The sequence below is a fragment of the Rhinoraja longicauda genome, chromosome 3, assembly GCF_053455715.1.
Source record: "Rhinoraja longicauda isolate Sanriku21f chromosome 3, sRhiLon1.1, whole genome shotgun sequence".
NCBI lineage: Eukaryota > Metazoa > Chordata > Chondrichthyes > Rajiformes > Arhynchobatidae > Rhinoraja > Rhinoraja longicauda.
Genome location: NC_135955.1, coordinates 83,756,740 through 83,778,241, shown reverse-complemented (window position 1 = coordinate 83,778,241; position 21,502 = coordinate 83,756,740). Strand labels below are relative to the sequence as shown.

At 44.4% G+C, this 21,502-nt stretch overlaps 1 protein-coding gene and 1 long non-coding RNA gene across 3 annotated transcripts in view; one reads left to right on the top strand and one right to left on the bottom strand.

Moving 5' to 3' along the window:
* Positions 1 to 21,502, bottom strand: part of hapln1b (hyaluronan and proteoglycan link protein 1b) — a 105,350-nt gene that overhangs the window by 64,786 nt on the left and 19,062 nt on the right. The window lies entirely within an intron of this gene.
* On the top strand, positions 2,707 to 19,928 carry LOC144592137 (uncharacterized). Its single transcript, XR_013547096.1, has 3 exons — positions 2,707 to 2,808; positions 16,999 to 17,102; positions 19,625 to 19,928. It is a non-coding gene; the product is annotated as an uncharacterized LOC144592137 (long non-coding RNA).

Sequence of the window (21,502 nt, the reverse complement as noted above, 5' to 3'; positions counted from 1 at the left end):
GGTTTCCCTGTGACCGTGTGGTTTTTCTCCTGGTGCTCTGGTTTCCTCCCACATCTCAAATCCATACAGGTTTGTAGGTTAATTGGTGTCCTCGGTTAAAAAAGTGTCCCCAACGTGTCGAGTAGAACTAGTGTATGGGTGATCGCTGGTCTGCGTGGACTTGTTGGGCCAAAGGGCTTGTTTCTATGCTCTATTTCTAAGCTAAAACTAAACTAAATATCAGCTCTGTGGGATACCAGACCTTCAGAATGTATGAGCTACGGTATATCAGGGCTGTTGAATATCGAGCAAGGTATGAAATAGCAGCTGGCCAAATTCCACCAAATTCCTGTCTTTTTTTTGCCCAGTTTATCCCAAACATCTGTGTGTCAGGGCTGTAGAGTGCAGGTACATGGTGGCATCAGTTACCATTTGCCTTCTTTGGCATCCCAAAGTATTACTCTACACCTCTCAATAGATCAGAAATACCCTGCAGTACAGCAGTTCCCAGGCTCATTGCAACTTGCAGAAGCCGACAAGTTTAGTTTAGTTAGGTTTAGAGATACCACGTGGAATGTAGTGAGAGAGATGTCTGCACTGACCAGTGATCGCCCGACATTAACACTATCCTACACACACTGGAGGCAATTTACAATTATACTAAGCCAATTAACCTACAAACCTGTATGTCTTTGGAGTGTGGGAGACAATAAACAATAGACAATAGGTGCAGGAGGAGGCCATTCAGCCCTTCGAGTCAGCACCGCCATTCAATGTGATCATGGCTGATCATTCTCAATCAGTACCCCGTTCCTGCCTTCTCCCCATACCCCCTGACTCCGCTATCCTTAAGAGCTCTATCCAGCTCTCTCGAATGCATTCAGAGAATTGGCCTCCACTGCCTTCTGAGGCAGAGAATTTCACAGATTCACAACTCTCTGACTGAAAAAGTTTTTCCTCATCTCAGTTCTAAGTGGCCTACCCCTTATTCTTAAACTGTGGCCCCTTGTTCTGGACTCCCCCAACATTGGGAACATGTTTCCTGCCTCTAACGTGTCCAACCCCTTAATAATCTTATACGTTTCGATAAGATCTCCTCTCATCCTTCTAAATTCCAGAGGAAACCGAAGATCTTGGAGAAAACTCACAGAACGTACAAAGTCCGTACAGACAGCACCCGTAGTCGGGATCGAACCCGGGTCTCTGAGGCTGTAAGCGCTGTAAGGCAGCAACTCTACTGTGGCACCATTATCTGCACATGAGAAGGGAAGATGTTGGGGATCAAGAAGGCTAAAGTGACAAACCTCCTGAAGTTTCTGCTACATTGATGTAGGCTTTGGGTCTGCCTTTAAGATGGCTAAAATATCAGCTGCAATACCTCTGCACTTCCCCACCTTCCAATAAAGAAAACCCTCATTTTTTTTTAAGATTTAGAGACACAGCGCGGAAACAGGCCCTTCGGCCCACCGAGTCCGCGATCCCCGCACATTAACACCATCCTACACACACTAGGGACAATTTAAAAAAAAAAACATTTACCCAGTCAATTAACCTACATACCTGTACATCTTTGGAGTGTGGGAGGAAACCGTAGATCTCGGAGAAAGCCCACGCAGGTCACGGGGAGAACGTACAAACTCCGTACAGACGGCGCCCGTAGTCAGGATCGAACCTGAGTCTCCGGCGCTGCATTCGCTGTAAGGCAGCAACTCTACCGCTGCGCCACCGTGCCCCCCTCATCATTTTTTCCACACAGTGGGCAGCACAGTGGCACAGCAGTAGAGTTGCCGACTGTATGGAATACCATCCTACACACTAGGGACAATGTGTTGTCTGTATGGAGTTTGTACGTTCTCCCTGTGACCGCATGGGTTTGCCCCAGGTGTTCCGGTTTCCTCCCACATTCCAAAGACGTACAGGTTTGTAGGTTAATTGGGCTTCGGTAAAGATTGTAAATTGTCCCTAGTGTGTAGGATAGTGCTGGTGTATGAGGATCGCTGGTCGGTGCGGATTCGGTGGGTCAAAGCACCTGTTTCCACTCTGTATCTCTAAACTAAACTAAATTAATTACACAAGGAATCGCAAGGTAAAATATAGAGACCTTTATTTCAACTCATTGTTTTGTGATTGGCTTCTGTAAATTATCCCAAGTGTGTAGGATGTGAAACTGGGATAACATGGAACTAGTGTACGAGTGATCGTTGATCGGCACGGACTCGGTGGGCCGAAGGTCCTGTTTCCATACTGTTCCACTAAACTAAACAAAAAACCTAATTACACAAGGATTTTCAAGGTAAAATATAGAGACTTTAATTTCAACTCATTGTTTTGTGATTGGCATTGCATTGCAATCAGGCATTTACTTTTGTGTGGTCTGTGTACAATATTTAACCCCTGGCTGTTTATGTGATCACAATTTGAAAGGGTAAGTGGACCAGGTGGCTGCTGGGTTTCAATTTACATCAACTGCAATTCAGGTGACCTTGTGGTGCTCCGAACTGCTGCACATGATCCAGTCACAGCTGCTGCAGCTCGTGTCGACCTTGTACCATGTCCTACTCTCGCTTGCTTAGGATATAGGATGGGGAAGATGGGGCATTGCTGAGATACAACAGCTTCACTGCTGCTGCTGCTGCTCGAAACACATGGTTAGTTGCTAGGCAATCGCACAGCACACCCACTAGTTTCTGAAAGAGCAGCTACCACAGGCTGGATCTCTGCAGATAATGCAGTCTTTCTGCTGAGAACCATTGCTATTCAGTTACTTAAACTAGATTAAGTGCCCGACAATAAGGTGGCCGGTTGGAAAATTTGATGAGCAATGGAGAGGTAATTTATTTGCTTTAAAAATGACTATATTTTTGTTTTTAATTATTTTTACATATCATATGGTAATTTACAGTTAAATTTACTTTTTTTTATTTAAAAATATTTTTAATTGCAATTTATCATTTAGTTCAAGGATAATCGTCACAATCCTCTTCGGATCGTTCAGTATTGGACTCATAAGCCACCTGAGAGTTCATAAAAACAAGGCAGAAGGCAGTGGAGGCCAATTCTCCGGATGCTTTCAAGAGAGAGTTAGATACAGTTAATGATAGCGGAGTCAGGGGGTGTGGGGAGAGGGAAGGAACGGGATATTGATTGTGGATGATCAGCCATGATCACATTGAATGGCGGTGCTGTCTCGAAGGGCCAAATGGCCTATTCCTGCATCTATTGTCTATTGTCTACAACGGAACGTAAACCATCATCCTCGACCTCGAGGGGTAGCCACGACGACGAATCGTCACAATATTACATTTCTCTAAACGTCAAAGTGATTTAACATCCATTAAAGTAGTATAAGAAAATAACTGCAGATGCTGGTACAAATCTAAGGTATTTATTCACAAGATAACCTTCCTGTCTCCACCTATATCCTTCCTTTGTCCCGCCCCACTGACATCAGTCTGAAGAAGGGTCTCGACTCGAAACGTCACCCATTCCTTCTCTCCCGAGAGGCTGCCTGACCTGCTGAGTTACTCCAGCATTTTGTGAATAAATAACATCCATTAAAACTCGCTAATGCTTATACCATTGGTGAAGTGCCCAGCTTTGGCCCAGATGTCAAAGGGTGTCAGGAATATTTCAGGGGCGGGCTTTCTCACTGCACTTCTGATCCTTCTATTAGTGTCCACACCAACCCATTAGGCTTCAGGGTGATTTGGATCAGTACGGTAAGCCTTCTGCATTCAGCAAAAATGAGGATGGGCCTGGGAGAACAGTGAGTACCATTCTATGCAGGGTGAGATCTGGCCAAGTGCCTCTGAACTATTGTCCTCAGGTGTGTAGGAAAATAACTGCAGATGCTGGTGCAAATTGAAGGTATCACAAAATGACAATAGACAATAGACAATAGGTGCAGGAGGAGGCCATTCGGCCCTTCGAGCCAGCACCGCCATTCAATGTGATCATGGCTGATCATTCTCAATCAGTACCCCGTTCCTGCCTTCTCCCCATACCCCCTGACTCCACTATCCTTAAGAGCTCTATCTAGCTCTCTCTTGAAAGCATTCAGAGAATTGGCCTCCACTGCCTTCTGAGGCAGAGAACTCCATAGATTCACAACTCTCTGACTGAAAAGATTTTTCCTCATCTCTGTTCTAAATGGCCTACCCCTTATTCTTAAACTGTGGCCCCTTGTTCTGGACTCCCCCAACATTGGGAACATGTTTCCTGCCTCTAATGTGTCCAACCCCTTAATAATCTTATACGTTTCGATAAGATCCCCTCTCATCTGCTGGAAAATGCTGGAGTAACTCAGCAGGTCGGGCAGCATCTAGGAGAGAGGGAATCGGTGACGTATCGGGTCGAGACCCTTCTTCAGACTGATGTCCTCAGGTGTTCTCAGTCAAATGACTTTCAATCTGAATAATTACATAGATTTGAATCTATGGCAACCTGCGCACTTTTTTGGTAATCTCAGGGTTGACTTCTCATTAAAAAGCATACAACTAATATACAGCTTTCCATTCCTTGAAGCAAAGGGATAGCATCTAATCACGCAGCCTTTCAATATTTCCATGAGCATTCAGGACCCATTAAAATCCACTTTTTTTTTCCGTAAAGAGAAACAATGGAATCCCAGATTTTAAGTGTTGCGCTAAAATAATTTATTGCAATGAGAATGTATTGGTTCACAAACAGGCAATAATTCAAGGTGCGGTTACATCTAATATTCCATCCTATGGGAAGAACCTGACTCACCTGGAGAGGCAGGGCACTTACGTGAGGATGCTATTCATAGACTATAGCTCTGCCTTCAATACAGTCATCCCCACCAAGCTCACCTCCAAACTCCACCAGCTAGGCCTCAGTTCGCATATATGCAACTGGATCCTGAATTTCCCTCAGGCAGTGAAAATGGGCCTCCACCTGTCCTCCACCATCACCCTGAGTACCGGCACACCACAGGGTTGTGTACTGAGCCCCATCCTCTCCTCCCTCTTCACACATGACTGTGTCCCCGCATTCGCCACCAACACCATCGTCAAATTTGCAGATGACACATCGGTGATCGGTCTGGTCCCCAAAGATGATGAATCGGCCTACAGAGCGGAGGTGCAGAACCTGGCGTGCTGGTGCTCAGAGAACAACCTGTCCCTAAACACTACTAAGACCAAGGAGCTAATTGTCAACTTCAGAAAGTCACAGAATGAGGAATACGCTCCAGTCCTCATCAACAGGAACGAAGTGGTGAGAGTGTCCAGCTTCAGGTTTCTGGGCAAACACGTCTCACAGGACCTCACATGGTTCACCAACACTGCTGCACTGGTCAAAAAGGCACAGCAACGGCTGTTCTTCCTGAGAACACTAACAAAAGGTCGGTCTGCCACAACAGCTTTTGACGACCTTCTACCGCTGCACCATAGAGAGCATACTGACGTACGGCATCTATGTGTGGTATCTCAGCTGTACGACAGCGGACAGGAAAGCTCTTCAGAGGGTCGTCGGCAGAGCGCAGAGGATAATTGGGGCACAACTGCCAGCCCTGGAGGACATCTACAATGCACGCTGCCTCAGGAAAGCCACCAGCATCCACAAGGACTCCACACACCCATGCCACCGTCTGTTTGAACTACTTCCATCTGGCAGACGTTACAAAGCCTTCTACGCCCACACCTCCAGACTAAGGAACAGCTTCATCCCTAGAGCTATAGCTGCTCTGAATCGGAACTGCTGAGAGCCCGCCATGAACTGTCACTGCCCCCGGGGACATCCGGCACTACTGACCCCTGGATGAACCTTTTTTTTGTGCACTTTACCTTGTTCCCCCCTTTTCTTTTTCCTCCCCCCCCCTTCATGTTGTTTACATGTTCGCCGTGATTTATTTAATATTTGACTTAATAGCATCGATATGGAAGCGACAATCAAAATCTCGTTGTACTTGTACAATGACAATAAAGGATATTGTATTGTATTGTATTGTATTGTAAGAAAATACAAAGATTTGCAGGTATTTGCACTGGTGGAAAATACACACTATCAACACTCTGCTTCCCGAGGAGACCGAGGAAATTCGGCATGTCTCCAACGACTCTGACAACCCTCCACAGATTGCACCTTAGAAAGCATCCTGTTGTGTTGTATCACAGTTTGGTTCAGAGACAGCTCTGACCAAGACCACAAGAAATTGCAGAGTTATAGATGTAACCCAGTCCATCACACAGGCCAAACCTCCCACCATTGACTCCATCTGTACATCACGCCGCCTCGGTAAAGCAGCCAACATAATCAAAGTCTTGTCTCATAGACATAGACATAGACATAGACATAGAGCATAGGTGCAGGAGTAGGCCATCACCGCCATTCAATATGATCGTGGCTGATCACTCTAAATCAGTACCCTTCCTGCTTTCTCCCAATATCCCTTGATTCCGTTAGCCCTAAGAGCCAAATCGAACTCTCTCTCACACCCCAGTCGTTATTTCTTCTCCCTGCTCCCATCTAGCAGAAGGTACAGAAGCTTGAAAGTGTGCACTGCCAGACTCAGGAACAGCTTTTCCCTCTGTTATCAGGCTTTTGAAATATGCTTCAATAAGCAAGGGTATTGTCTGATTCATCTCCACCCCACTGTGGACATTGGACATTGCCTATGAAACTGGTGCACTATAATGCTGAGAACTAAATTATGCACTCTGTACCCTCCCCTTTGTTCTACTCTATTGTGCTTAAGTTTGACTTGATTGTATTTATGTATAGTATATCTGATCTGTTTGCATAGCATCCACAATAAAGCTTTTCACTGTACCTTGGTACACGTGACAATAATAAACCTAAGCCTAAACCTTATATCCCAGACCGGTAAATGTCCCAGTTCTCAAAGAGACACGTTGCACATATGTTGAATACTATGATGTGACTCAAGAGATGAATTTGGTGTTGCGACAAGGGTACAAACTAAAATCACAGCACAAATTAAACCAAATCAGAATTTAATATGGAGTTGGATAGAATTGATACCATAAAGAAGAATTCCAATATGCTTTGGATAATTTTACATATTGATATTCATGCACTGTAAGGAGTTTGTACGTTCTCCCCGAGATCTTCGGTTTCCTCCCACACTCCAAAGACGTACAGGTATGTAGGTTAATTGGCTGGGTAAATGTAAAAAAATTGTTCCTAGTGGGTGTAGGATAGTGTTAATGTACGGGGATCGCTGGGCGGCACGGACTTGGAGGGCCGAAAAGGCCTGTTTCCGGCTGTATATATATATGATATGATATGATATGTGGTGGCATTTAGACCCGAGCATTCAATTTTTCCTTTCTTGTAGACTGAATTGCGTGTAACATTCCCCAGGTCAATGATGATGGAAGTCATGTTGAAATATGGGCGGCATGGTGGCGCAGCGCCAGAAACCCGGGTTTGATCTTAACTATGGGTACTGTCTGCACAGAGTTTGTACGTTCTCCTCGTGACTGCACAAGTTTTCCCCACGTGCTCCGGTTTTTTCTCACACTCCAAAGACGTACAGGTCTGTAGGTTGATTGGCTTTGGTAAACATTGTAAATTGTCCCTAGTGTGTAGTGTGTGCTCATGTAACGGGGATCGCTGGGTGGTGCGGACTCGGTGGGCCAAAGGGGCTGTGTCTGTGCTGTTCCTCTAAACAAAATTAACTAAATTAAAGGGAATAGAGGCCAATGAAACTACAAACCCGCACATGTTTGGGATGTGGGAGAAAACCAAAGCACCTGTCAACAATTATGGCTGATATCTGTCTTCGAATCCCATTTTCCTGCCTTTTTCCCATAACCCTTGCCACCCGTTCTAATCAAGAACTTGGCTATCTGTGCCTTAAAAATATCCCATGGCTTGGCCTCCTCTGTGGCAATGAGTTCCACAGATTCACCACCCTCTGACTAAAGAAGTTCCTCCTAATCCTCGGGACCACTGGGTGATTAAAGACATCCCCTGTCCGGCAGATGCTTTGCTCCCATCTCTAGTTGCAGGGACAGGCTGTTTAACTTACCACTTGTAAGCTTTGCTAACCAATTGGAATTGGAACGCTTTCTGCTTTAAGAGCTTTAAATAGCCACGGTTTACAAACAGACGCAGCAGGGAATGATGAAATGGAAAGCTACACAAAAAAGTCTGGTTTGTCTGCCCCGAATGAAGTGGGCAGGGTGAGTAAATGCTGTTTACAGAGATCGATATAGGTGCAGAACAGGAAGGAAGTGGTTGACCTGATTAAGTTGCTCAAGTGCCTGGTCCAAGTCGCTGAATCCTGATTTTGTGCTGAATGACAATTTTAATAAGTAGAAGCTTGTTCTGCTCTCTCCTGCCATCGTAAACAAATCAGCACACTGGTTATTCCTGTGGAATATATAACATAATATCCCCAAATAAACTATCTTGAAGATGCGTACTGTTTATATACATCACTTGAACAGACTAATGGCTCAGACATTGCCAGCATCTCAATACTTCCCCCTTATACTCATCATCTTTACCAAGTCGGAACAGCACTATTTTTAGTTTGGAATATATAAGTGACAGCCTGTTTCTGTTTTCTTTGGATGTGGATGACACTGTCATAGTAATATAAATTACCTGCCAATAGTTTATATAAATGATTTAAGAGTCGACATACATTTCGAGAGGGGTGGTAAATGTAGCTCAGTTCAAGTACTGCACTTGAATCTTTTAAGTTTCACAGTTATATTAGGACAAATTAGCAGAGAGACGGTCGTTTTCCGATTTTTGTACGATCTATTTAGAATAAATATTTGGTATTAAAATATTCAGGTTTTAATTAAACTTTCAAAGTGATAAAACCAAATTTTGATACAAAAATCTATGATTCATGCATGATTTACAACACTAATGAATTATTACAAAACAAAGTTACGTTTGAAGTAGTTTATCCAAGTTAAATTAGTGATAAATAATAAGGTAATGACATTCCATTCATATTTCTAAGAATCATAATTTCTTAAGGAGCTCGGCCAAACCAAAAGAAGGATCCTCAGTTACATCTTCCTGCATCTTGTGGTTTATTCAGGTTTAGTTTAGTTTAGTTTCGAGATGCAGCGCCCTCTCAGCCCACCAAGTCTGTGCCAACCAGCGATTCCCGTACACTAGCATTATTCTGCACACTAGGGACAATTTATAACTTTTTTCCAAAGCCAATTAACCTACAAACCTGTACATCTTTGGAGTGTGGAAACAAACTGGAGCACCTGGGGAAAACCCACGCAGCCACGAGGAAAACGTACAGACAGTACCCATAGTCAGGATCAAACCTGGGTTTCTGGCGCAGTAAGGTAGCAACTCAACCACTGTGCCAGAGTTGCTCCAGAGTTTTAGATTGCTCCATTTCATCTTCAGTTTTAGTTTAGAGATACAACATTGAAACAGGATCTTTGGCCCACAGAGTCCATGCTGACCATCGATTATCGGTTCACTCTAGTTCTATGTTATACCACTTTCTCATCCATTCCCTGCACAGGGTGGCATGGTGGCGTAGCAGTAGAATTGTTTCCTTACAGCTCCAGAGACCCAGGTTCGATCCCGACATTTGTGCTGTCTGTACGGAGTTTGTACATTCTCCCCGTATCTACGTGAGGCAGGGACTATCCCAACGTTTAAGAAACAGTTAGACAGGTACATGGACAGGACAGGTATAGAGGGATATGGACCAAATGCAGGCAGGTGGGACTAGTGCAGCTGGGACATGTTGGCCAGCATGGTCAAGTTTCCACGCTGTATGACCCTATGACTATGATAGGAAAGGTAGTTTATAGCTGGCTATACCTGGCTGCGGAAAAGATTTGGTGAAAAAAATGTTTGGGATTCGTGGACATGGGAACCTTTGAAGACCACAGATGATGAACTTATTAAACATAGACAAGTTCTCACAATTCCACTGATTACTGTTGATTAAGCTAGATAAAAATGAAAAACAGTTCAAACAATGGAGGAACAGAGATTCACTGATAATGGAGTCTAGATCTCCATGTGTAACTATGCATATGGATGCTCTAGTAGTTGCAGTCAATTTTTTGTCCAACATAATGTGAAGCACTCAATGATTTTTTGTTATTTTTCGCTGAAAATGTTTAATCTTTGATACTATCATGAAAGTGCTGGAGGCCTTCCTTTGCCCAGAATAAAGCAACATTTCTCTGATATCAGTTCAAAGAGAGCATTGCACTGATATACATGCACTTAAAAAGCACTGCTGTTAAAGACAACCGCATCATATTTATTCCGTCATGTCTGGTATATTATGCAAAATCGTTTCACTCCTAATTAAAAAAATGCAGGTTCTTTTTTAATATTTGTACACTGCCTATGTAATCTTTAAATGTGCGCACAAATCCAACCTCAACTCCCCGAGGCTTTTCAGACGCTCAGAGCTGGAGAAGCAGATTATTCATAGATTTTTAAATGAAAACCGTTTGCAAGAGAGACTCTGGGACAGTAAAACCAGCATCTATTGAATTAAATGAAGGGAAAATAAATTAAACTGGCATGATGACAAGTAGAAATGTTGCAGGTGTGCCAAAAGCTACATTCTGGAAACCTTCAAGTTCAAAATTATCATCAGATGTGTTGAGCAGATTACCATGAAATTAACTGTGATTGGAGTCCTATTATTAACTCTCATTTTGAGCATAGGAAAAAAAGGTGTATTCTTTCTCAGAATATAACCTTAACATGCATAAGTTAACAACATTCCTGCTTTTCTCAATTATTTGTGGTCCTCGCATTGACTATCGCACTTGGCTGCCTCTTTCAGCATCAGGCTTTGCATGTGACTTCCAAAAGTTAAAGCGTGTCCTCTAATACTCCAATAATTTCACTTTGATCATTGCTCCCCCTTCATCAATATGTTCATCACTCTATCTAGCAGTTGTAACTTACCTCTGAGACTAATTGGCCAATAGTTCGGGTAGATGCACAGAGTCTCTGGCCCAGAGTAGGGGAATAGAGGACCAGAGGACATAGGTTCAAGGTGAAGGGGAAAAGATTTAATAGGAGTCCGAGGGGTAACTTTTTCACACAAAGGGTAGTGGGTGCATGGAACAAGCTGCCAGAGGAGGTAGTTGAGGCTGAGACTATCCCATCATTTAAGAAACAGCTAGACAGGTACATGGATAGGACAGGTTTGGAGGGATATGGATCAAGTGCAGGCAAGTGAGACGAGTGTAGTTGGAACATTGTTGGCCGGTGCGGGCAAGTTGGGCCGAAGGGCCTGTTTCCACACTGTATCGCTCTATGACTCTATAATTGTTAGTTTATGTAGTTCTTTTATGTGAGGTAAGATTCATGTGATCAAATTGAAACATTTTTTTCAAACAGAGATGTAAAAGCTTGCAATGTTCTAGCAATATCATGCAGTGCAGTTTCATATTTTGATCTATCGCTTTCATCTGCAAATATATTAATCTGCCAGGGTTGTACACAGCATTTTATAGTGATGCAAACAGACTTGGCTTATTTTATGCAAACTGCATTTGTTCACTATATTTAAAAAATCAAAAGGACATAAAGTGCCGGAGTAACTCAGAACGTCAGGCAGCTCTCTGGAGAACATGGATAAGTGACATTTCAGGCCGAGACCCTTCTTCAGACTGATCGTAGGAGGGGAGATGAAACCCAGTCCCGCACCTCACTATATTAAACATTGTTTTTTGATTATGGATAACTGCAGATTAACGTTTCTTTTTTAAGCTGATTGTGCATTTCTGTGCCATGACTAGCCAACAGACTGATCCACCACAGGAATCTGTCCACCAGTACTTCAATGTTTATCCTTAGGGTAGGGACCATAAGAGTAAATGTACTGACCCGATACTGCCAAAGTAAACTGTGCGCAGAGGAACCAGAGAATTGACACTAATTGTGCCACAAAAATATCTCCTGTGCGCATTCTCTTAGAGCATGGCTTTGTGCTGGGAGGGATGGTTAAAAGGTTTCATGAACAACTTTATCTTTGAATTTAGTTCACCTGATGTCAATTCCTTTTCGTCATTTTTGATTGATTTGCACTGTGAGGCTGCACCCCGACTTTGAAAAGTTCTTCTGGATTTATTGTGGAGCTTTATCAGTATTGGTTGGTATTTTTCCAAAGCCGCATATTAATTATATTAACTTGGAATTCTAAATTGGTCATTCCATTGCCAAATATATCAGTCTGTTCAAACTATTTACATTAGTGTAGAGAAACAGCGAGGAAACAGGCCTTTTGGCCCATCAAGTCCACGCCGACCAATGACTAACACTAACCTACACACACTCCGGCAATTTTAATTTTTACCATGCCAATTAGCCTACAAACCTATACGTCCTTGGAGTGTGGTAGGAAATCGGAGCACCTGGAGAAAGCCCACGCAGGTCACGGGGGGAAAGGACCAACTCCATATGGACAGCACTTGTAGTCAAGACCTGGGTCTCTGGCGCTATAAGGCAGCAACAACTGCTGCACCACAGTGCCACCCCATTCCTAGCTTTTACATTGAAATATTTCTGAATATAATATGCAAATAATTCTAAAGCCAATAATGGCATATCAGGTCTCAATAAATTTGTTTTTATTTTTTCTCTGTTCAGAGTGATTCACAATATATTAGATTTAGGGGACTAATTGATTTATTTCCAGCTACATCATGTTTCAAGTTAGTTGACAACCCCCGCATCCTACCCCAATCCAAATTGACATTAAGGCATTTCTACCATCAATGTCAAAACCTCAGCTGTGCATTTATAGAATAAGTTCAAACAAACACAGGCCATTTTCACACATGGAGTATCATTGATGTCCTTTGTTGGTCCATGGCAGTAAATTTCACAGTTTATGACCCCATATGGCATTCTAGCAGATTTCCTCTCTGATGTGTGCCATTTGATTAAAAATAGAAGTTCCATCATTTCATTTCAGACGAAACAATCCAAGTCATAAATTAATAGAAAACCAAGGCTGCCAATTTTAGGGAGATCTTCAAAAGGAGACATTCAGCTGGTGGTTCTGAAGGGAACTGAGTTGCCTGGGTCAGCTTGTTCCTCAGTTCCAGGGCTAAGCATTGCAGCACAGAAATCAGGAATGCACTGGAGAGCAATCTGCCATCGGCAGCAAGTGTGCTGAGATGGGGGTGGCCTTCTTTTCCCCTCTGGCCCTTCAGCTTTACTTCAGAGATGATTAGAGTATGTACTGCACCGCTTTTTAATGGGGTGACCCAAACTTGATTGCAATGGTAAGTGCACGCACATATATTTTTCTTGAATGTACGTAATCTTAATGCTTTTAATTTCTGTCACTTAACTGTGTTAGAATAATAGTTTAAGTATTTACTTTGAGCAGTGCTTACACATGGCTGATCATCCTTGCCACTTCAGCTGTGGAAAAAAACGTTTAAAACTTACTGGGATATTCGCGGGGTTGGATCTTAGCATCAGCGGTCCGCGCGGTTAGTTGGAACTTGGAGGTTGCCCAATTAGACTCACCGTAAAATGTGCGGTCACAGCTGTGCAAGCAAGCTGCCGGCATGGCAGCGGGCATGATCAACTTATTCTACAGTCATTTATTCCATCCCTCTCCCCGATGACTCTCGATTGCTGAACCTGATTGATCATCACCTTGACATTATGCTTGTATTAGGAACGAGTGATCGACTCCACAAACATCGATGTGATGCTATACATTAACTTTGACATAAACTTTCCCCCTTGCCAGAGCTCATCTCCTGTTGAAATACTCGTCCATGCTTTTGTTACCTCTCGACTATTTTAACATATTCCACTTGGGTAGCTTACCACCCTACTGTACGGCCATGGAATTCTCCAATTCACAGTAACCTCTAACAACTCCCCCCCCCCCCTTTCACCCTCTTGCTCCCTCCCTCCCTCCCCTGTGCCCCAGCTGGACTCACACCTATTTCTCCCCTCCCCCTTCCCCCTCTACCTACATTCCTTCCTTTGGCTTCACAACTCGCAACTCTTCAGCCTTTTGTCTCACACCTTCTGTTTTTTCATCTCTGGCCTTTGTCCATACATCTGCCTATCAACCCCACCTCCCCCCTCTCCAGTGTTCATCTATTACCTGCTTTGGCCTGCCCCTCCTCTCTTCCAGCTGTCTTCCTTCCCCCTACACAATCAGTTGAAGAAGGGTCCCCTCCCGAAACGTCACCTATCAGTATTCTCCAGTGATGCTGTCTGACCCGATGAGTTACGTCATTGTGTCTTTGACGTTGTGTCTTTTTTTGAGTAAACCAGCACCTGCAGTTCCTTGTTTTTACATTTTAAATAGTCAGGTCTCCTGTATCACACCATTAAACTAAACTCTTCCAAAACTTTGCTGCCTCTGCCTAATGCACACTGTACCATTTATCAATCACTCCTGTGTTTCCTAACCTGCAGTGGCTCCCAGCTAAACAGCTCCTCAATTTCATTTTCAGATATTTCAATAGTCCCTTTTCTACCATCTTCTCCAGCTTTTTGGCTCCTCCCATTCTGACCTCTTGTGTAACCCCAATTATGGTTATTTCATGAAAGGTGGATATCCCTCCAGCTCACGAAGGTCATGACTCTGGAATTCCCCCTCTCCCTCCAAACCTCTCTTTATGGGCTCCTGTAAGCATATTTCATGATCTCCTTCATATCTCCTTAAGCAATAACTAGTAATGAGGCTCACAAAACAAAAACTTCTCGGCTGCCATAAAACCACATCTATTTCACTGAAATCCATTAAGGATAGAAAATAAGCTTTCTCTTTTGACCCTAGTCTTGCTTATCTTATTGTCCAGAGTCGCTCCACATGGCCAACTCATAAAATACCCTCTGAAATCTGATCAGGTTCCTTATGGTGGTCTGCTCTAGAAGGTTAGATCACATGGGATACAGGGAGAGCTAGCCGACTGGATAGAGAATTAGCTTCATGGAGGGAAGCAGAGGGGATGGTGGAAAGTTGATTTTCAGATTGGTTAGCCTGTGACTAGTGGTGTGCCTCCCGGATTGGTGCTGGGCCCATTGTTGTTTGTGGTTTATATTAATGATTTGGATGAGAATATAGAAGGCATGACTAGTAAGTTTGCAGATGACATCTTCATAGATTGTGAAGATGGTTTACTTTAGTTTAGAGATACAGCACGGAAACAGGCCCTTTCGGCCCACCGTGTCTGCGCCGACTAGCGATCCCCATACATTAACACTATCCGACACCCACTAGGGACAATTTTTACATTTACCCAGCCAATTAACCTACAAACCTGTCCGTCTTTAGAGTGTGGGAGGAAACCAAAGATCTCGGAGAAAGCCCACGCAGGTCACGGGGGGAGAACGTACAAATTCCATGCAGACAGCACCCATAGTCGGGATCAAACCCGGATCCCTGGTGCTGTATTCGCTGTAAGGCAGCAACTCTACCGTCGCGCCACCATGCCGTAAATGATCAAAATTACAGCAGGCTCTTCATCAGCAGGAGAAATGGGCTGAGGAATGGTTAATGGAGTTGAATGCAAATGTGTTGCAAAGTCAAACTAGGGCAGGACCTTCAGTTTAGTGTATATGGGACATCTTGGTGGCCATGGGCACATTGGGCTGAAGGGCCTGTTTCCATGCTGTGTGACTGTCTGACTCTAAAAGGCGCAGCAAACTGTTCTGTTGTCATCACTATTTCTCAGGGAGCAATTAGAGATGAACAACAAATTCTGGCCTTGAGAGTGATGCCCTGATCCCAAAAAATGAACACAGAAGTGACAGTTCCAAATCCTGTTTGATGAAGCACTTTAGTTTGTTTTTCTACATTAACGATGTTCAATAAAAGTAGGTTGTTTTTGCTGAATCTTTTGCTGAATCTTGCAAAATTGTTTGTATTTCACTTTCCTACCTTCCCTCTTATTTTAATTATAGTCTTCTTGTCCTCAGCTTTGATTATTCTGGCATGTTGGTCGATTGATCAGTGAGCAAAATGAAAAGATTTAAATTCTAGAAATTAAAGATTATTCATGAACAGTAGTCAGTTCATTCCACAGGATCTAAACATTTACTCCATCATACAAATGATAACATTTACTCATGAAAAATGTTCTCCTTCCCTCATATACGTTAACTAATTAAACTCCAGAATGTTCATCTAATCCTGTGTCCTAATTTACTAGCACTAGGCTCGTTGCCTTGAAAGTAAATCAGATCTATTTCACAGGCAGCTCCTAAGCAATCAAACATGCCACTGCAGTTAATTAAAAATGTGGGGTTTTTTTAACCTTCAGTTATTTTTTATAACTTCTGGCCCAAAATATATTTTTTTAGTTTTTCTGAATGTGCATTTTAACTAAGATTTCTACCCAAAACCACCAATTGGATTGGGCCAAAGTGAGGTTTTCTATTACAATATTTTCTATCGAAAGCCATAAAAGGTATAAATGAGAAACAATTTTCCTGACCCGAAATGTAACCCATCCTTTTTTTCTCCAGAGATGCTGCCTGACTTATCATATCATATCATATATATACAGCCGGAAACAGGCCCTTTCGGCCAACCAAGTCCGTGCCGCCCAGCGATCCCCGTACATTAACACTATCCTACACCCACTAGGGACAATTGTTTACATTTACCCAGCCAATTAACCTACAAACCTGTACGTCTTTGGAGTGTGGGAGGAAACCGAAGATCTCGGAGAAAACCCACGCAGGTCACGGGGAGAACGTACAAACTCCTTACAGTACAGCACCCGTAGTCAGGATCGAACCTGAGTCTCCGGCGCTGCATTCGCTGTAAAGCAGCAACTCTACCGCTGCGCTACCGTGACTTACTGGGTTACTCCAACACTTTGTGTCTATCTTTGGTATAAACAAGTAATTGTAGTTTTCAAACTTCAGACTTTAGAGATACAGTACAGAAACAGGCCCTTCGGCCCGTGTCCGCGTCGACTAGCAATCACCCCGTACACTAACACTATCCTACACTCTAGGGACAATCTACAATTTATAATAATAATAATTTTTAATAATAATTTTATTTGTCATATGTAGGTTGGCACAGGGTCAACGATACAATGAAATGTATTTGACAAGACAACGGGTCACCTCAGCAGTAATATTCCAAGGATAAATAAGATAAAAATGACATTAATAAGGTAAAAAGACAATATTAAAATAATCAACATATATGATGTGAAATGTGCTTATGCGTTCAGAAGCCTGATGGCCTGATGGTAGAAACTGTTCTTAAGTCTGGTGGTACACGCAGCCATACTCCTGTATCGTCTGCCTGGCGGTAACAAGGAGAACAGCCTGCGTGCTGGGTGGCTGTGGTCCTTGATGATGCTGCGTGCCTTCCGCAGGTACCGCCGGTAGAAAATGTCCTGAACGGCCGGCGGGAGACAGTTGCCAGTGATGTGCTGTGCCGTCTTCACCACTCTCTGTAGTGATTTATGGCTGTGGGCAGAACAGTTCCCGTACCAGACTGTAATGCAGCCCGTCAGCAGGCTTCGATGTAGAAGTTTGTGAGGATGCTGGCGTTTATGCCAAACTTCCTCAGTCTTCTCAGGAAAAAGAGCCGCTGGTGGGCCTTCTTTGTCCGTGTGCAGTATCCAAGAAAGGTCCTCAGTGATGTGCACACCGAGGAACTTAAAGCTGCTGATCCTTTCAACCTCAGCATCACCGATGTAGATGGGGAGGTGTCCACTCCCCCTCTGTCTCCTGTAGTCCATGATCATCTCTTTAGTTTTGCTGACATTGAGAGAGAGGTTATTTTCCTGGCACCAGCTGTTTAGTGCCTTTACCTCCTCTCTGTAGGCCGTCTCATTGTTGTCTGTGATGAGGCCCAAGATGGTCGTGTCGTCAGCAAACTTTAGGATGATGTTTGAGCTGTGCTTAGCAATACAGTCGTGCGTGAACAGGGAGTACAGGAGAGGACTGAGCACACAGCCCTGTGGTGTGCCTGTATTGAGGATCAGTGAGGAAGAGGTGTGGCTGCCAATTCTCACCACCTGGGGGCTGCCCGTCAGGAAATCGAATATCCATCCGCAGATGGAGGTCTCCAGTCCAAGGTCAAGGAGCTTTGAGGGAATAATAGTGTTGAATGCCGAGCGGTAGTCAATAAAGAGCATTCTCACATATGTATTTCCTTTGTCCAGGTGGGAGAGAGGAGCAGATGTGAGTTTTGACTGATGTCAGTGCGACAGGACGGTAGTCATTTAAACAGGAGGTTACTGGTTTCTTTGGAACAGGAACGATGATGGATGCTTTGAAGGAGGTGGGAACCACAGACTGACTCGGAGAGAGGTTGAAGCTGTTGGTGAACACCTCTGCCAGTTGATCAGCACACAAAAGGCTGTGGAGGCCAAGTCAATGGATATTTTTAAGGTGGAGATTGATAGATTCTTGATTATCTTGGTTAGTATGGGTGTCAGGTGTTATGCAGAGTTGCTGCCTTACAGCGCTTGCAGTGCTGGAAACCCGGATTCGATCCTGACTACGGGTGCTGTCTGCACAGAGTTTGTACGTTCTCCCCATGACCTTGTGGATTTTCACCGAGATCTTCGGTTTCCTCCAAAGACGTACAGGCTTGTTGGTAAATTGACTTGGTATCAGTGTAAATTGTCCCTAGTGTGTGTAGGATAGTGTTAATATGCGGGGGGCGCTGGTCGGTGCAGACTCAGTGGGCCGAAGGGCCTGTTTCCGCGCTGTATCTCTGAACTAAACTAAACTAAAGGCAGGAGAATGGTGTTGAGAGGGAAATATAGATCAGGGACAATCGAATGGCAGAGTAGACTTGATGGGCCGGATGGCCTAATTCTGCTCCTATAACTCCTGAACTTATGAAGATGGGCACCTTAAAAGAGTGGAGAGGTTCAGTAAAGGCATAGACCTCAGGTGAATGTTGAAATGAGGATAGCGGAGTCAGGGGGTATGGGGAGAAGGCAGGAACGGGGTACTGATTGAGAATGATCAGCCATGATCACATTGAATGGCGGTGCTGGCTCGAAGGGCCGAATGGCCTACTCCTGCACCTATTGTCTATAAATGCTGCCAACAATACTGTGAGAAAAATCAGTGGTACAAGAGGACCGAGCAGCACGGCTGTGGAGGGATTTGAAAGCAAAGATGAAACAAATTAAATCTAGGAGTAGCTGATTTTGGCGATAATAATGGAGTTAGTATACGAGTAGCAGAGTTTTAGATGGACTTTCAAGTTTACAGGCTGTACATGATGGAAAACCAGGCTGGAATGAGTGGAGGCAATGAGGTGGATTCAGCAGTATTTGAAGTATTTGAAGGATCTTATAGAAACATATAAAATTCTTAAGGGATTGGGCAGGCTAGATGCAGGAAAAATGTTCCCAATGTTGGGGGAGTCCATAACCAGGGGTCACAATTTAAGAATAAGGGGTAGGCCATTTAGGACTGAGATGAGGAAAACCTTATTCACCCAGAAAGTTGTGAATCTGTGGAATTCTCTGTCACAGAAGGCAATGGAGGCCAATTCACTGGATGTTTTCAAGAGAGAGTTAGATTTAGCTCTTAGGGCTAACGGAATCAAGGGATATGGGTAGAAAGCAGGAAAGGGGTACTGATTTTAAATGATCAGCCATGCTGGCTCGGAGGACCGAATGGCCTACTCCTGCACCTATTTTCTATGTTTCTATGTTTACAGTTGGAGCCAGGAAATATTACAGAGGTGGAAAAAGGTGGAAGCCCGAGTCTGGGCCCGGCTAGGGCCTCGCGGGTCAGACAGAGGAGCCGGGCCTCGCGTGTCGGAGTCCGTGTCGGTGGAGCAGCCAACAGAGCTCACGGCTGGGGCCCGGGTCGGCACCACGGAGGTGTGAAGTGGGGCGTCGACAGCGGTGAGACTTAGGCGGTGGTGAAGCGACGGCAGCGGTGAAGCTTCGCGGCGATGGGGCCTCGGCGGCGGCGATGCCTCGCGGGTTGACCCGCAGTCTACGGTCGATGAGAGCTTGGAGGACCACCGGGAGGGGGGAGGGGAGGAGCAATGGAGGATCCGGCGTGGGGGGGGGGGAAGCAAAAAGGAGGAGCCGGCGTGCTTTATAACTTTGTCAGCGCCATAAGTAGCTGCTATTTGTATACATTGTGTACGCAAGCAAAGAATTTCACTGCGCCTCCTCACATGTGACAATAAAGTATTCCATCCAAATGATTAATGTGGATGAGGGGGAGAAGATGCAGACAGAGGCTCTGCTCAGGATCAAATAGGATGTCCTGTTTTTGCAGCGTTTGGTTGAGTCTCGGAGAGGGATGGAATCGGTTGTGCGGGAATAGAGACAATGTTTGTTCCTTTATATTTAACTAGAACAAATTTCAGCCGACTGAGCACTGGGTGCCAGACGAGCAGCATGATAAATTGTAGGCGGAGGACGGTTTGAGGGAGGTGCTGGTGAGGCAGGGCTGGATGTCATTAGTTTACATGTGGGACCTGATGCCGAGTTTTCCGCCAATGTTGCCAAGGGGCAACGTAAATGAGAAATGGAGTCAAAAGCTTCTTTCAGCACAGCCATTAATCTATTCCTGCTCCTCAGACACTCCACCTGCTGAGTCAACTAAGGTAAATATCGTGGCAGCCAAGAGTGTGTCATCTGTAAAAAACCCAAAGCTGGCTTAATGGCGTGTGTTAGCCTTTGACAGTACTATAAATCATGTGACTGGCACACACTTCTCCGTATTCCATTGTACTGATCTCCAACAAAGGGCAGCAGGGTGACGCAGCGGTAGAGTTGCTGCCGCCTTACAGCACCAGAGACCTGGGTTCGACCCTGACAACGGGCGCTGTTTTTACGGAGTTTGCACGTTCTCCCCGTGACTGCGTGGGTTTTCTCCGGGTGCTCCAGTTTTCTCCCATATTCTAAAGACGTACAGGTTTGTAGGATAATTGGCTTCTGTAAATTGTAAATTGTCCCCAGTGTGTAGAATAGTGCTAGTGTACGGGGTGATCGCTGGCATATGAGAACTCGGTGGGGTGAAGGATCTGCTTCCACATTGTATCTCTAAAGTCTAAAGTCTTAATACAAGACTGCACCATCGGTAACTCCAGCAAACCAACAGAGGTTGTCCAAATAAGACCAGTAGTCACTGTGGTTACTTTAAAAGGAACAAGACTTGATTATGTTAAACCATTCCCAAGATTTCAGGAGGAAAAGATCTGAAAACTGTAACATCTTCAAGTTTGCGGATGGCACAAAGCTGGGTGGCAGTGTGAGCTGCGATGAGGATGCTATGAGGCTGCAGGGTGACTTGGATAGGTTGGGTGAGTGGGCAGATGCATGGCAGATGCAGTATAATGTGGTTAAATGTGAGGTTATCCACTTTGGTGGCCCAAACAAGAAGGCAGATTATTATTTGAATGGTGTCTGATTAGCAAAAGGGGAGGAGCAACGGGACCTGGGTGTGTTTGTACATCAGTCACTGAAAGTAAGCATGCAGGTACAGCAGGCAGTGAAGAAAGCTGATGGCATGTTGGCCTTTATAGCAAAAGGATTTGAGTATAGGAGCAGGGAGATCCTATTGCAGTTGTGCAGGC